General features: G+C 30.4%; 1 protein-coding gene across 1 annotated transcript in view; it reads right to left on the bottom strand.

Annotated features, from left to right (window-relative positions):
• LOC148301729 (uncharacterized) overlaps positions 1-14,754 on the bottom strand; it is a 110,832-nt gene that overhangs the window by 51,483 nt on the left and 44,595 nt on the right. The window contains exon 2 of the mRNA XM_088272812.1: positions 11,348-11,410. The gene's annotated coding sequence lies outside the window, so the exon portion shown is untranslated. The remainder of the gene's footprint in view (positions 1-11,347; positions 11,411-14,754) is intronic.

Here is a 14,754-nt window from a genome sequence, read left to right as displayed (position 1 = left end):
AGAAGATACCGTTGCAAAATGGAGCAATTCTGGTTAATAGCAGGATTGAAGTGATTTCTTCCAGAATATATTTTTTTAAGATCAAACACGTCTTCGGCAAATTATAAAAGTGCGTCACTTATCCGTTATTTATGATTCTATGATACAAACGAAAATAAAAATAAATTATAAAAATAGGGGTTCGCACAATGTATTTTTTGGATGGTTTTAAAGGCTGCCTCTATACTTATTTGCTGGATAACCCAGATTCAATTCCCAGATAATCAAAATAAAAAGAAGTGTATTTACATATAATATTTATTAAAAATAAAAATGGTATTTTCTGGCGTTTCTCATGTGTGTGATTATAATCCAGGATTCAGATCTCACATACTAATATGAGAGTTTTTGCTTAGTAAAAAAGCTTCTTTACATCTCACCAATAGATGTCTCTAGTGAAGTTCTAGTGATTCAAGAACAAAGTTTCTAAATTGGTTCATATATATAGAACTTCCAAGAATTTGAGTAGTGTGGTTGTCAATAATGGGTAGAATTGGTGAATGTTACACGTGTGTAAAGTGATCACTTAAACCAGCCTATGACGGTCGTAAGCCCCGTAAATGCCCAGACTTCCATATTCTTCTTCATCTTTGATGAGATGTCAAAAAATAAATAATACCCTAGAATGAAACCTGAAGCGGAGGATTAATCACGCTGCCTTTACGTTATTTACGATCAACTTAGCATTGCATCAATTTGATACATTGCTCCATGCACCATTGGGTGCGGATAAAGATTAATAGTAGTTGTAGATTTAGCAGAATAGACGTCAAAAAATATGTTACTCAAGAAGAATACTTAAATTTTTATTAAAACTTAAAATACAAGTTGAATAAATATTACTCAAATTATTGGAAGTTCTATATATTTACATGAACCAATATTGAAACATTGTTCTTGAATCACTTGAACGTCACTAGGGACATCTCGCTCACTCCTTTCAAGAACGTCATAAATCGAAAATCGTAAATTTTCAGTTGTGCATGTTTTCGGAATGCCCAGAAAATGTACTAAATCCCAGCAAAAGAGGCATATTTTTTACTTAATATTTACCCGCTACAGGTCAGAGAGTGATGTTTTGCATTTTGAAGAAAATGTATTGTTTAAGTAATTTTTAAAAAATAATAAATGGAGAAAAAACAGTTAGGTTTTACCTAAAAAGATCTCTTGCACAGTAAAAAGTTCAATAAGTGGCTTGATATTTATTTTTAATATATTGTATTATATTTTTAAACTTTTAAAACGTTCTCCTGAAAAATCAAGTTTTTTTATTTATGACGTTCTTGAAAGGAGTGAGCGATCTATCTATTGGTGAGATGAAAAGAAGCTTTTTATTGAGCAGAAACTTTTTTATTAGTATGTGACGTCCATCTTTTTATAATGAATTGAAAAAATATAAGTTATTAAACTATTTCTTTAAATATGAATTCTTAGAAAAACATTTATAAAACAAATGAAATGAAAAACTAAGGTATTATATTTAGTTATAAATAATAACTTTGTTCCAAAGAAGATATAAAAATTAGTAGATTCATGTGTTTATTTTTTAATACATTTTTTGTATGATTTAGTCCAAAATTAACGAGTTCTGATCTTATTTGCATTGTATATAGTAATCACATACTTGTTTTCGGAATGCCGCTAAAGGGTTAAACATATTTAATTTTTTGTTCATATTTTTTTAAACTATCAATTTGAGCTGTCCAATCAATATCTGTATCCATGGTAACATATTTGAATTTAATCTGCATGTCGTAAATTACAATTTAATTGGACTGCTCCGACGCGACGGTCAGAGATTTGTCGCCATTTCTATGTAAATTATTTTTAAAAATGGACCCGCTGGAATATTAAATAATTTATGGTCTTCCGTGCTGCAAACTTTTAGCTTTTTTAACATATGATTCGTGTTATGTTCTTTTGATGGCTAGAACGATATCTAAACACATAAATTATGAAGGACTTTTTTGTTCTAAGTTATGAGATGAATATAACCTTACACGCTTCATTTTTTCATTTTTTTTACGTAGATAAAACCCTGACTACTTCTTCTAACCCTGACATAACAGGTGAAAACACGTTTATGCTTTAATATCTGAAATGGCAGCGCCATCTGTTGAGCATAGAAGAAACACACGCATTACTAAATATTGCTAATGGCACACTGTGTGTTTCTTTGAAAGATTTTTTATATTTTTAACGTCTTTTTTATTATTTTTATTTTATTTAAACTGAGTCACAGTAACTAAGAGTCTAAGGTGTATTCATAGTTTTGTAACATTATCGATCTTAAAAAAATCAAGACTATGATATTTCTATTTTTGCTTGCGTGCGTTTACATCTCAATAAACAAGAAGAAGAATATGAAAGTCTGGATATTTACAGGGATTACGACCTGTCATAAGCGGGTTAAAGTAATCACTTTATACACATGTTACTTTCTCCATACTACCCGCAATTGACAACCACACATTTAAAAAATTTTAAACTTGTATCTATATCCTATGATTGACACGTTATTTCATATGCAAGTTTCCGCAGCATCTATGATTGAGTTCAGTAAACTTTTTTTTGGCAGAGACCCTTACGAAATGTATGTAATATTCTTCCCAAATTATTTAACATACAAAGAAATACCTGAAAATATGATTTTTTATATTATTTATTGATTCGGCACTAACATGTGGAATGAATGCTGATTATTTAAAAAAAAACTCTTGTCAAACTCATATCATTTAATGAGTCTTATTTATAAATACGACTAGTTTCGAAGACTTGCGGATGTTTTCATCTTCTGGTACAAATTTAATTTTTTTTTTAAGTTTTAGTTGCTAGAAGATGTAAACATCTGCAAGTTGTCGAAACTAGTCGTATATTATTTTTTTGACATCTCATCAAAGATGAAGAAGAATGTAGAAGTCTGGGCATTTACGGGGCTGACGACCGTCATAGGCTGGTTTAAGTGATCACTTTACACACGTGTAACATTCACCAATTCTACCCATTATTGACAACCACACTACTCAAATTCTTGGAAGTTCTGTATATATGAACCAATTTAGAATCCTTGTTCTTGAATCACTAGAACTTCACTAAAGACATCTATTAGTGAGATGTAAAGAAACTTTTTATTAAGCAGAAACTCTTTTATTAGTATTTCTCTTATATAAGTAGTCGTATATATAAATAAATTATATTATGTGGTATATTCAAGTGTTTAATTAAAAAAAATATATTATTATTTTATCAAGCATATAATTAAATTTTGCTTGCTAGCGTTGTTTATAATCGTCTCACGTGCATTGGCGTTTATTTTATACCGATCTTAAGAGATGCATAAGTGAAGATTATGTGATAATACTGTCATCACGAGATTTAATATACAACAGTTACGAATTAGAATGTGCACGATGATTGCATTTTGAATGCAGTTAGTGTCGTCGCAGTGATGTCGAAGTTCACTTTGTTTGCACGCAAAGCCTAACTTAGCTTATTATATTTAAGTAGTGTACTGGCATTCCTTAGTGGAACTGCGTATTGTATAATGAAAAAACAGCCATGGAATTTTTTTTCCACTTTCATTAAAAAAAAATTAAACAAACAACAACAAACCCTTATCCGCACCCCAGTGGTGCAAAGGGCACTGCATCATATAAAAATAGTGTTATCATGATCGTTTGTTAACACATGAAGGAAAGGTGATCAGCCCTCCGATTCAGGTACCAGCCCAGGGTAATTAGAATAAATATTATGATGAAAAAATCTCCAATATTTATTTGATTTCCCCTGGGAATCGAACCGGGGACCTCCAAAACGGTGGCTGAGCGTGCTGAACATTACACTATGGAGGTGGACATTTTAATAAATGGGAGAGTAATATTCATTTAAACATGTTCGGAAATGGAAATTTGGCTTAAGAAGGATGAAAGTGGACTAAATGCAGTCGAAATGTACTCAAATAAAAATACTTTAGTTTTACAAACGAGGATACGTATTTATATTTATAAAGATTTTCGCCCAAAAAAATTAAATGCATGTGTGATTGAACATATTATGTTGGTACATGACTATGTTTAATTGCTTTGCGTATTAATTTTTACAATAAGTAGCACAAACTGACGTTCATCATTACCTACTTATATTTTTTATCTCATTCCGATTTGTTTATGCATGTTAGGTAGAAACACCGATACAAATGACTTTCTTGTTATAAAACTATTATCTTTAAGAAAGAAAATTCGCTCACTCCTTTCAAGAACGTCATAAATCGTCAATTTTCAGTTGTGCATATTTTCGGAATGCCCAGAAAATGTACTATATCCCAGCAAAAGAGGCATATTTGTAACTTAATATTTACCTGCTACAGGGCAGAAAGTGTTGTTTTTGAATTTTGAAGAAAGGGTATTGTTGAATTTTTTTTAAATATTTTAATTTTTTTTTCAAATGGAAAAAAAACCTTAAGGTTTACCTAAAAAGATCTGTTGCACAGTAAAAAGTTCAATAAGTGGCTTGATATTTATTTTTAATACATTGAATTATATTTTTAAACTTTAAAAACGTTCTCCTGAAAAATCAAGTTTTTTTAATTTATGACGTTCTTTAAAGGAGTGAGCGAATTGTGATTTTAGTGATAAATAAATCACAACACTTTGGGTGAGTCCAAATCCTTATTCATAAATCCGGGTTTATTTTTGTATTTTGATATAAAGTTAAAAATAAAAGAGTCCTGCTTTGATAAAAATCTCACTCAGATCAACAATAGATACTACCGCGAACTAACGCATACACAATAAAATAAAAATGATGAAAAAATAAATAAAAGAGTAACCGATAAATATGGAAGTATTGTAGAAGACTTCAATACACATTATTTTTTGACATGTCATCAAAGATGAAGAAGAATATGAAGAAGTCTGGGCATTTACGGGGCTGACGACCGTCATAGGCTGGTTTAAGTGATCACTTTACACACGTGTAACATTCACTAATTCTACCCATTATTGACAACCACACTACTCAAATTTTTAGAAGTTCTATATATATGAACCAATTTTGAAACATTATTCTTGAATCACTAGAACTTACTAGAATGAATTAATAGAAATGATAATCCAGATTTTGTGAACAAGTATTTGGACACACTCAAAATGTTGAACTTCAATACATAGTTCTGAGCATTTTTAATTTGTTTCCGGCGGAGGTAAACAAACAAAAATATGGACCAAAGCAAAATTAATGAATGGGTAAATGATCAAGAGTTAATATTTTAAAAACTGTGAAATCAGTTTTCTTTTCCTTTTCATAGGTATAATTTGTTAAAATAGATAATAATAAATTGTATATGAAAAAAAAAAAAATAATTACGTTGTAAAACGAACTCCACACACAAGACACATAAGGTGGCTTAACGGGTCTCCAAAAAAATATATATATATTTTTTAAATGTATTTATATATAAAATAAAATAAAAAAACTAACTAACTAATCATCACGTCGTTTCGCCGCAGGGGTAGACAGAGAAAATATAACGCTACACCACTGTCTTTTGCAAACATTCTTCACCTCTTTAACATTCATGCATCTCCTCATACGTACCCTCTGATTATTCAGAATAATCGGAGTATAATCTGACCTTAAATGATCAACGGTAAATGTTGTAAAAAAATTATAAAGTTTTATTTTTTCATTTTTCATTTTTTCTTTTGTTTTATATGTATATGCATATTATGCTCAAATAGGTTAAAATAATATAATTTATATTTGAAGCAATAACTTTGTGATCTTCCATTTTATAATTGAAATGTAACTTTGTTTTAAAATCACGATTTTAAAACATAGTTACATTATAATTATAAGGTCAAAATAACTTTAAAACAAAACGTATGTAAAAAGACTTCCATCGACAAGCTGGCTGAGTGGGTCTCTGTAAAAAATGTTCATTATGTTTATGAACTTAAAAATGAATGAATATATTGTATGTACATACATATTTAACAAATAAATGAAGAAAAAATAATTAAAAAACCGAAAATGCATTGTCATATCGTCGTCCGGCATGCAATACCGCGAATTCGACATTTTTTTTCAAAAGTAACTTTTTAATGCTATTCGATTCGTTATCCTTTTTTCCGTGGTTGTGTATACTCAGAATATCCGAATTTTGTATGAATCCTCATGTTTAAGGGCAAAATGTAGCACCGCGTATATTGTCTGTACTGCAACACCGCGAATATGTCAGTAACTTTTTTTGCTCTGCTGAATATTTTGTTTTTTGTCACATACGTGGTGTTGCATGCCGAACGACGATATGTAATCTTAAATGTAAAAGACTGCACCATAATTATGTAATAAGTTAAGGTGAGTAACTAAGTACTTGTGAGTTTATTAATTTTTTCTCGAGTTTTTAAATCCATCCTTTCATTTAGATATTTAGAAAGTAAGCTTTTAAATATTTTTTTCAAAACACTGACCAAGTGACTAACTATAAAAACAAAATTGATTTATTGATTGCATTAGTTACATATTAGTTTTAAATATAACACGTTTTATTTTATCCATACCTAACCGATGTAACTTTTAACTAAGTAATTTATAATTAATGGTTGGAGGACCTGTTATGTTGGTGAAAGCAGTTTGTGAATTAAAAAACAAAGAGAGCGATCCATTTTTCAATCCTTAAGTTGCCAGAAGGAATATTGTACAAAAAATGTTATTAATGCTTCGTAATGTTCGCAAATATTCAATTAATTATATCTAGATTTATAGAGTCAAATAAATTAGGCTTGTTATAACAAACCGAACTGTCCGTATAATAAATAATAATCGAAGCTAAGTTTTTCATTTGTAGCAGACACATAGCTTTAAAACAAAAATGTAAGAATAAAATACAATTTGCCCATGAATATTTGATTTATAATTCAGCATATATGGAGAAGTGTATTAAAATAAGAATTTGTGAGTGTGTGCATTTACAGGGCTTACGATTAGTCATTTCAGGTGTAAGTGATCACTTGATACACTATGTTACATTTAGCAGTAGGTATACCTATGGGCTTGCCTTCTCATTGACTACCATTTAACCCAAATTTTAAAAGTTGTAAATATACTTAACTAGTATAGAAACTTATATAGTAAATTTATAGGCAAAACCACGTCTTTGCAATAGTCTTCCCCTTTTCCACATTCATGCATCTCCTCATACATACCGGCCGATTATATTGACTCTTAACGAATCTACTTTCAAGTAACAGTTGTTCATGCCAAGTTTTCCTCGGTCTTCCTTCGTTCCTATTTCCACCTACATTCGACCCATAAATTTGTTTAAATTATCCCATAGTCTTCAACTCATTCGATTTACATGCCAAAACCATCTCAAGACACCTTTTCTAATTAGTTATGTAAACATACATACAAAATTATTATTGTTTTTACAAGGCTTTCAAAACATGCATTATATTTGACTTCTCCGCTAAGCTAAGGTTAGAAATAAACTATGAATCACTTCCCATAAGTTTTGAATAAGTAATAATAAAATGTTTTGTGTCATTAATTCTTGTGACAAAAAAATAACTTGTTTTTTTTTTTATAACATATTGTATGTGTTAATGAAAGTTGAAGAAGCGAAAGGTGTCAACGTCTTTTCATTGGGTACTTAATAATTAAAATACCTAATGAACAATTTTACGTTTTTTTAAAGAGTCCCCATAAGACTGATATTATAATCAAACGGATGAAAGCGAAATAACTATTTGGTATATTACAATACCGAAATAAATAAAAACTCTTATTTCCATTTCATTTCATAATATTGAATAAAGTCATGAAAAATGTACCAGGTTGCATATTTAATTATGATGAGAAAGATTGAAGAAAAAATGTTTCTTTCACTGATATCTCTATACAGATTTTCGTAAATAGAGTAGTTTAGTTATTGTAAAGTGTATTTGATTACGTATTTTTGTCGATTGTTGAGCGGTATGATCGATAATCCTGAAATTATCCGGAACATTGGTCTGTTTGTTCCCGACAGTTACCTAAGACAGCGTCGGCATAGATTGTTTCACATCCCTATATACAGAACCAACCTGCCGATGGTTATGCCTGTAGGAAGAGCTTCCGCTTTACTGAACAATATCACGCTGGATATTGATCTGTTCCGTGTGTATGAAGGAGTACTTTGAAGCGGGATTCTTCTACATCTTTAACAAGAGTGTTCTTGATTACTTTCGAAATTTTTGTTCATGTATGCGCTTTGAATTTTAGTTTGTAATTGTTTATGTTAATTAAAAATGAATAAATTAGAATTGAAATTAAAAGTTAAATCGTATCACATTTAGAATAATAAGGATGGGTAAGCACTAGCAATTTATATTATTAGACACTAAGACGGGTCAATAAAGCGCCTGTAATATCGGGGTGCCTCGAGAAAAAATGTAGAAGAATGAACACATGAAAATTTAAAGCAAAGTAAAAATATATAACACGTTTGTAAGACCGATTGCCATAAATGTGATAGAGATCAATAATACAACGAGAACCAAACCTCTTCTAAGAACTTAAAAAATGAGAACATTGAAGTGCATAACCGGAAACACGTTAAGAGACCGAATAAGGAACACGGAAATTCGGAAAAAATCAAATAAAGTCAGATGGAGAAGATAGCAAATACGATTCTGGAATGCCCATGTCAATAGAATGTAAGAAAATAGACTGGGCTAAATTGTTTTTCAAGATAACCAAGACGGAAGAAGACCACCTTCTTCTTCTTCTTCTTTTTAATGGCTTTTCACCCATCTTGGGTGTTATAGCCAGTGTCGAGTTGAAGAAGACTATCTGAAAGACCTCCAAAGCGATGACGTGATAGCTGGCAGTCAACGTCACAAGAGACGGATAACGGAACAGACAGATCCGAGGATCTATAAGAAGGAAGAAGAAGAACCATGGGAATTTTAAAATGTAAGGACTCTAACGATTTATTATTGGTTGGTTTAAATATTCGCTTAAACTTAAACGCTTAAACTTCAATATTCCCATCTCATAGAATATAAAATGCGTTCTCATATAGACTGCATAATGCAGAATGCTTTACACAAATTATGCACCCATTCTAAAAAACATCCGTTGCTAAAAATGTTTAGGGTTAATGACCGCAATAACTTAATAATTCTGTTTTGATAATAAACGCACATTTGAAGTACATATTTCCGAGCCAGTGCTTCAAATGAATATCAGCGCTTACAAAACGGAAGAGTTACTAGAGGCCCAGGGTTCGATTCTCACGTGGGCCTAAAAAAAATGATATTTTGCACAAATATTTATTTCATATTACCCTGCACTGGTATTTGAAGCGAAAAATTAATCACCTTGCCATCTCGTAAAAAACGATAAAAAAACATACTGCATCAATACGATGCAGTGCCCTATGCACCATTGGATGCAGATAACGGTTTAAAGGTGTAAGAAAACATATTTTCTCAAAAATGTTTTTTTGATTATAAATATGTATTTAGCCATTTTAATCCACAGAGAATCTATTTTCATCTACATGAACAAAAAACGTGAAATTAAGTTCTTGCTTTCTTCGCTAAACGAATTCCGGATGGATACTTAACGAATTTAGTTGACGATATATATTTCTCATGTTCTATAGTAAAAAAAAATATTATAGAATTGTGAGTAATATTTAATATCGCATGTGGCATTAAATTTTATATGTGGCACATATAAAAGTATTCAATTCAAACCCTTATCCTAACCCTAATGGTGCTTAGGGCACTGCATTATATAAACAAAGTGTTATCTTGATCGTTAACACACGAAGGAAAGGTGATCAGCCCTCCACTCCAGGTACCAGTCCATGGTAATATTGAATAAATATTAGAGTGAAAAAATCGCTAAGATTTATTCAACCCCCCTGGGAATCGAACCCGAGACCTCCATAATGGTGGCCGAGCGTGCTGACCATTACACTACGGAGGCAGACTGATGAAAGTATACAGAAAATTAAAATAAATCAATCAAAAAGTATATCTGCGCGATATTTCGTCCATATTCAAGCACTGGATATACTGTACATTATACATAAAGTTACCATATCTTGTTTTGAGTTAAAATTTAAAATGGTACTTTATCTAACTAAATCATAACGATGACCGAGTTCAATGACATCCTACTCTTCCTAGCACCGCGAAGTTACGTGCTATGGGGAGTGGTCGTAACGCAGAACGACCTAATGATATGTTAACGCTGGCAAAATTTGTTTCCCATTATAATTCCTACGGGAGTTTTGGACCGTCAATTTGGACATCATGTATATTTCAATCGTAGATATGTCTAGAACGAGTTGCCGGACCAAGGATATTCTATAGAATGTATGTAGTGTGACCTGTGTACCTGTATTTCAATTTCGATTTCAATAAAAAATTATACATTAAAAAAATAATACATACATAACAAACAATATTCAAGGCGTATATATTAAAAGTAAGCAAGAAGACTTAAAGGTGTAGAAGAATCCCACTTCGGAAAACTCCTTCGGACACATGGAATGTATGTAGTGTGGCGCAAAATTAATCACCCTATGGGAAGATGTTATTATTTTTGCAAATGGCATCTCAACGTCAATCATATTTTACGTTTGTGAACTAGACAACTGCAATATATAAAAAAAAAAAAAAAATATGTGTGATAAATTGATAAAAATTGTTTTTTTTATTATTAAAATTGATAAAACACTGATGGCAGCCACATGATGGATAACATCTTTTCCACTTAACAGGGTAAATTAAATAATAAAGTCCAAATAAAGATACTTCGTGATGGAACTGCATTTTTAATTTATTATTAGATTAAAACCAATATTTTTAGCTTTTCCACTTTTTTATTTGACCAGCGACCGGGTTTCGTCGTTACCGACATCATCAGACTGATGATGTCGGTAACGACGAAACCCGGTCGCTGGTCAAATAAAAAAGTAGAAAAGGTTAAAATATTGGTTTTAATCTAATAATAAAAGATTTCCATCAATTAAAACTATTTTTATATAATTTAGTAACAAGCTATTCAAAACCAAAATTAAATGATTCATTTTGCACCATTACTTCAACTATCTAGTCTTCAAATATCAAATATGATTGACGTGCGACGCCATTTGCAAAAATTATAACATCTTAACATAGAATGATCAGTTTCGCGCCATCCTGTATATTGCACAAGTAACAGTATTTTATGAAAACAGTTTATGAAAGTTTTTTTTTTTAAATAATAAAATATTTGAAGCATGTAAAGTTTTCATAATTTAAGTACTTACTTTGTATTTTGATCATTAGTCCTGAAGAAAGATTTGAAATGTTCTCAATCTTTAATCCGTTATCTGAAAAGAAAAAATAATTAATTATTAATATCTATGATATATTTAAACAATATTTAATTTGAAATTGGTATCCAGGTAGGCAGTTTCCATTATAATAGTCTCCTTATCATTCATCATTCTCACTTTGTGTAATACCACTTTAAACAAAGTGAACGATGAATGATAAGGAGAGTGTTATATTACCATACCACATAGTTAACATTGCTTTTAATGTACAAAATAAAGTCGTGTTAATATTAATCAATTTAAAAGTAGTCTTGTCAAAGATTTTTCTTAAATTAATTATTGATCTGTTAGTGTTTGTTTAATATACGTTATAAGGTAAGATATCATAAATATATAATAAAGATAAATTACATTTACATTTAAAGTAACACTTTTTCTACCACAAATTGATTTTACTTTAATGATGTACCTAAATCATTGTAGATTTAAAAAAAAACTATTAGAAAATATTGTTTGAGAGTGAATTACTCGTACGTTCGATCAAACCAGTTTCACGTTTACCGTTTCCATCCGATTTTTCAAAGAAAAATATAAAAGTGAAAACCACGGTGCAAATAATTCCATTTACGTGATGATAATAATCGCTACTCATTGAAGGCTTTCTCCCAACTCACGTCACTGTCGGGTATACCTACTCTAGTCTAGCTGTATTGATGCTGTAAACGAATATTATTAGTTGTTAACTTATTTGTTCATATAATTTTTTGACATCTCAAAAAAGATGAAGAAGAATATGGAATTATAGGATCACGATCGTCATAGGTTGATTTAAGTGATCACTTTACACACGTGTAACATTCACTAATTCTACCCATGATTGACCACCGCACTGCTTAAATTCATGGAGCTTCATAGTTTCTCGGTTCGAACCCACTCTACCATAATTTGATACCTATTTCTAATAATGAGCCGCTTAGGTTTACAGAGATAGTATGAAATTGAAGTATTTTTGTAAAATAATAAAAAGAAAAATATTTTTCTTTTAAAAAAAATATGGATTTTAACATCAGTCAAAAAATACGGTAAACGTAATAAACAAAGTTTATAGTGTTGGAGGTGTAGCTTTTGCGTCTAACAGATGGCGCTGCCATGTTTTTACCTGTTGTAGGTATTTGAAAACACGCATATGTGTGAATGCAATGTTGCGTAAACATTTAAAAGCATTTCAGATAACTTTGAATAAATTAAGTATATCTATTTTTTTTATTTTTAAAGATAGATCAAAACATGCGCCTATTTTAATACAGAATTGTTTAAAAAAATTCAATCAATCGATGATCAACTCAAGAATATTTGAAATATTGAACAAAGTGCATTTACATTTTTATTTGTGTACGTATATAGAAAACATATTGAAAAATTATGTGGCCATTTTAAGATTGTGTATTTAATGAGAAATAAATTAAATGTGGTCTAGAACTATTAATGAAAGTGGTTAATAAAGAGCGATAAATACTCATAAGCGGTTCAAAAATTACTGTCGTCGGTCAGTATTATAGATCATAATTTTTTCCATTCATTAATTCGGCGGTCGTTAGGCGGTAATATCAAACCTTATTTTAATATATGTTTTACTTGGTAAATACCACTATTTCTTCAAACTTATTGTAACACATGTTTCGATGCATCCCGTGTCATTTTCAAACACCGTATGGCGTTCAAACGATGTTTGTAAACTATGCGGAATGCATCGAAACACGTGTCACAATAGATTTGAAGAAATAATGATATTTTTCAAGTAAAATTTAAATTTAAAAACGCATAAATGTTTTGTATGACTTTATTTAAGATTAGTTTTTAAATGTGAATTCCTACTATGACTATTATGTTTACACAACAAACTGTATATTTTTGTTACAAATACATTTATGCAGACCACTTATAATACGTTCTGATATTTATAATGTTTGACTTGATTAAAAAAAACTAAACTAAAAAACTAACCAGCACGCCACATCCCCGCAGGAGTAAGGCAGAGAGAATAGAACGCCACACCACTCTACCTTTGCAAACAATCTTCGCCCCTTCATATTTACATATCCACCGATTATTCCGACATGACCTGACCACTTTCAAGTTTTTTTTTTAAATTCTCGATCATGTTTAGCTTTACTTTATCTTCCTATGCTCTTATTTCCGAGTACTTTTGATATATAAATTTGTTTTATTGTCTTGTCCTCACTCATTCGTTCCACATGCCCAAATAATCTCAACAAACCTTTCCTAATTTTATCGAAAATGCTGTTCTTGCCTTGCATTATCTCCTTATTTCACCATTCGAACATCTGCCATTATTCGTAGTGTTGCAAATTCGTCTTAAGAGATGGCATTTCGGCTGCTTTTAGTCTGCTGTTATCGTTACTTTACCAACTCCATACTTCACTTCCATACATAAGGGTTACTCCGTTGTGTACTACCAGTTTACCTTTTGGTGATAGGCTTGTATTTGTTCTAATTTATTTCAATGCATCATTCACTCTTCTTCCGGCATTCATTTTTGTCTGTATCTTTATCAATCATTCCACCTCTATAAATAATACTTCATACTACATACTAATATTATAAGGGGGAGCAATTGAAGACAATAACGCAAATAGTCTCATTTATGCAAATTTAAAAAGCGATTAGATGTGCATCGCAACTCTATATTGATATTCCGATTGCTCAATATTACCCTCCGAAAGTATAAATTACTACAAACTATTGGCTACACACTGCTACTTACCAGGTGGACAAAAGTAGGTTAAAAGATTTACCAAAAAATATTCATTAAATTCGTTATAGAATTTTTTTTTAAATATTTTTTACTATACACAGTACGATTTGTCTTTTTATTCCTCGTTGTATAAAGACACCTGCAAAAAAATAGTTCATATTTTATTATAAATGTTGCGATATTTATTGCATACTATTAGTTCACGCCAAATGTAATAAATCCCTTTACGTTTTATTTTATTAATTTAGCCATAAATTTTATTTGCACATTGAATTTCCAATTTGTCTTTGTTATTGTGAATTAAGTTTTTATTGAAATAATTGATTACTGTGTTAAGAATGCTTCGTTTATTCTCGATAAAATACAGTAATTCATTTTGATTTTTTTCGTATTCAATAATGTATTAGTATCGTCCTTTTTTTCTAAATATTTTTCATCTTTCAAGTTCTTGGATGTATTTTATGATAACTCACTGCTTGCATGTCTCTTGAAAGTAAAATAGTTTTGTCAAGCAAATTGCTAAATTATCTTTCCTTTTATCGAAACATGATTAAAATTAATCGATTCATCTTTCTCACATGTCATTATACGTCTTCTCTACTGAAACAATTTATCAAACATG

This window comes from Brachycentrus maculatus, unplaced genomic scaffold (assembly GCF_059751285.1).
Source record: "Brachycentrus maculatus isolate JH-2025_06_01 unplaced genomic scaffold, ASM5975128v1 h1tg000527l, whole genome shotgun sequence".
Taxonomy (NCBI): domain Eukaryota; kingdom Metazoa; phylum Arthropoda; class Insecta; order Trichoptera; family Brachycentridae; genus Brachycentrus; species Brachycentrus maculatus.
The sequence above is the reverse complement of the archived record's forward strand: the minus strand, read 5'-3'. Positions and strand labels throughout refer to the sequence as shown.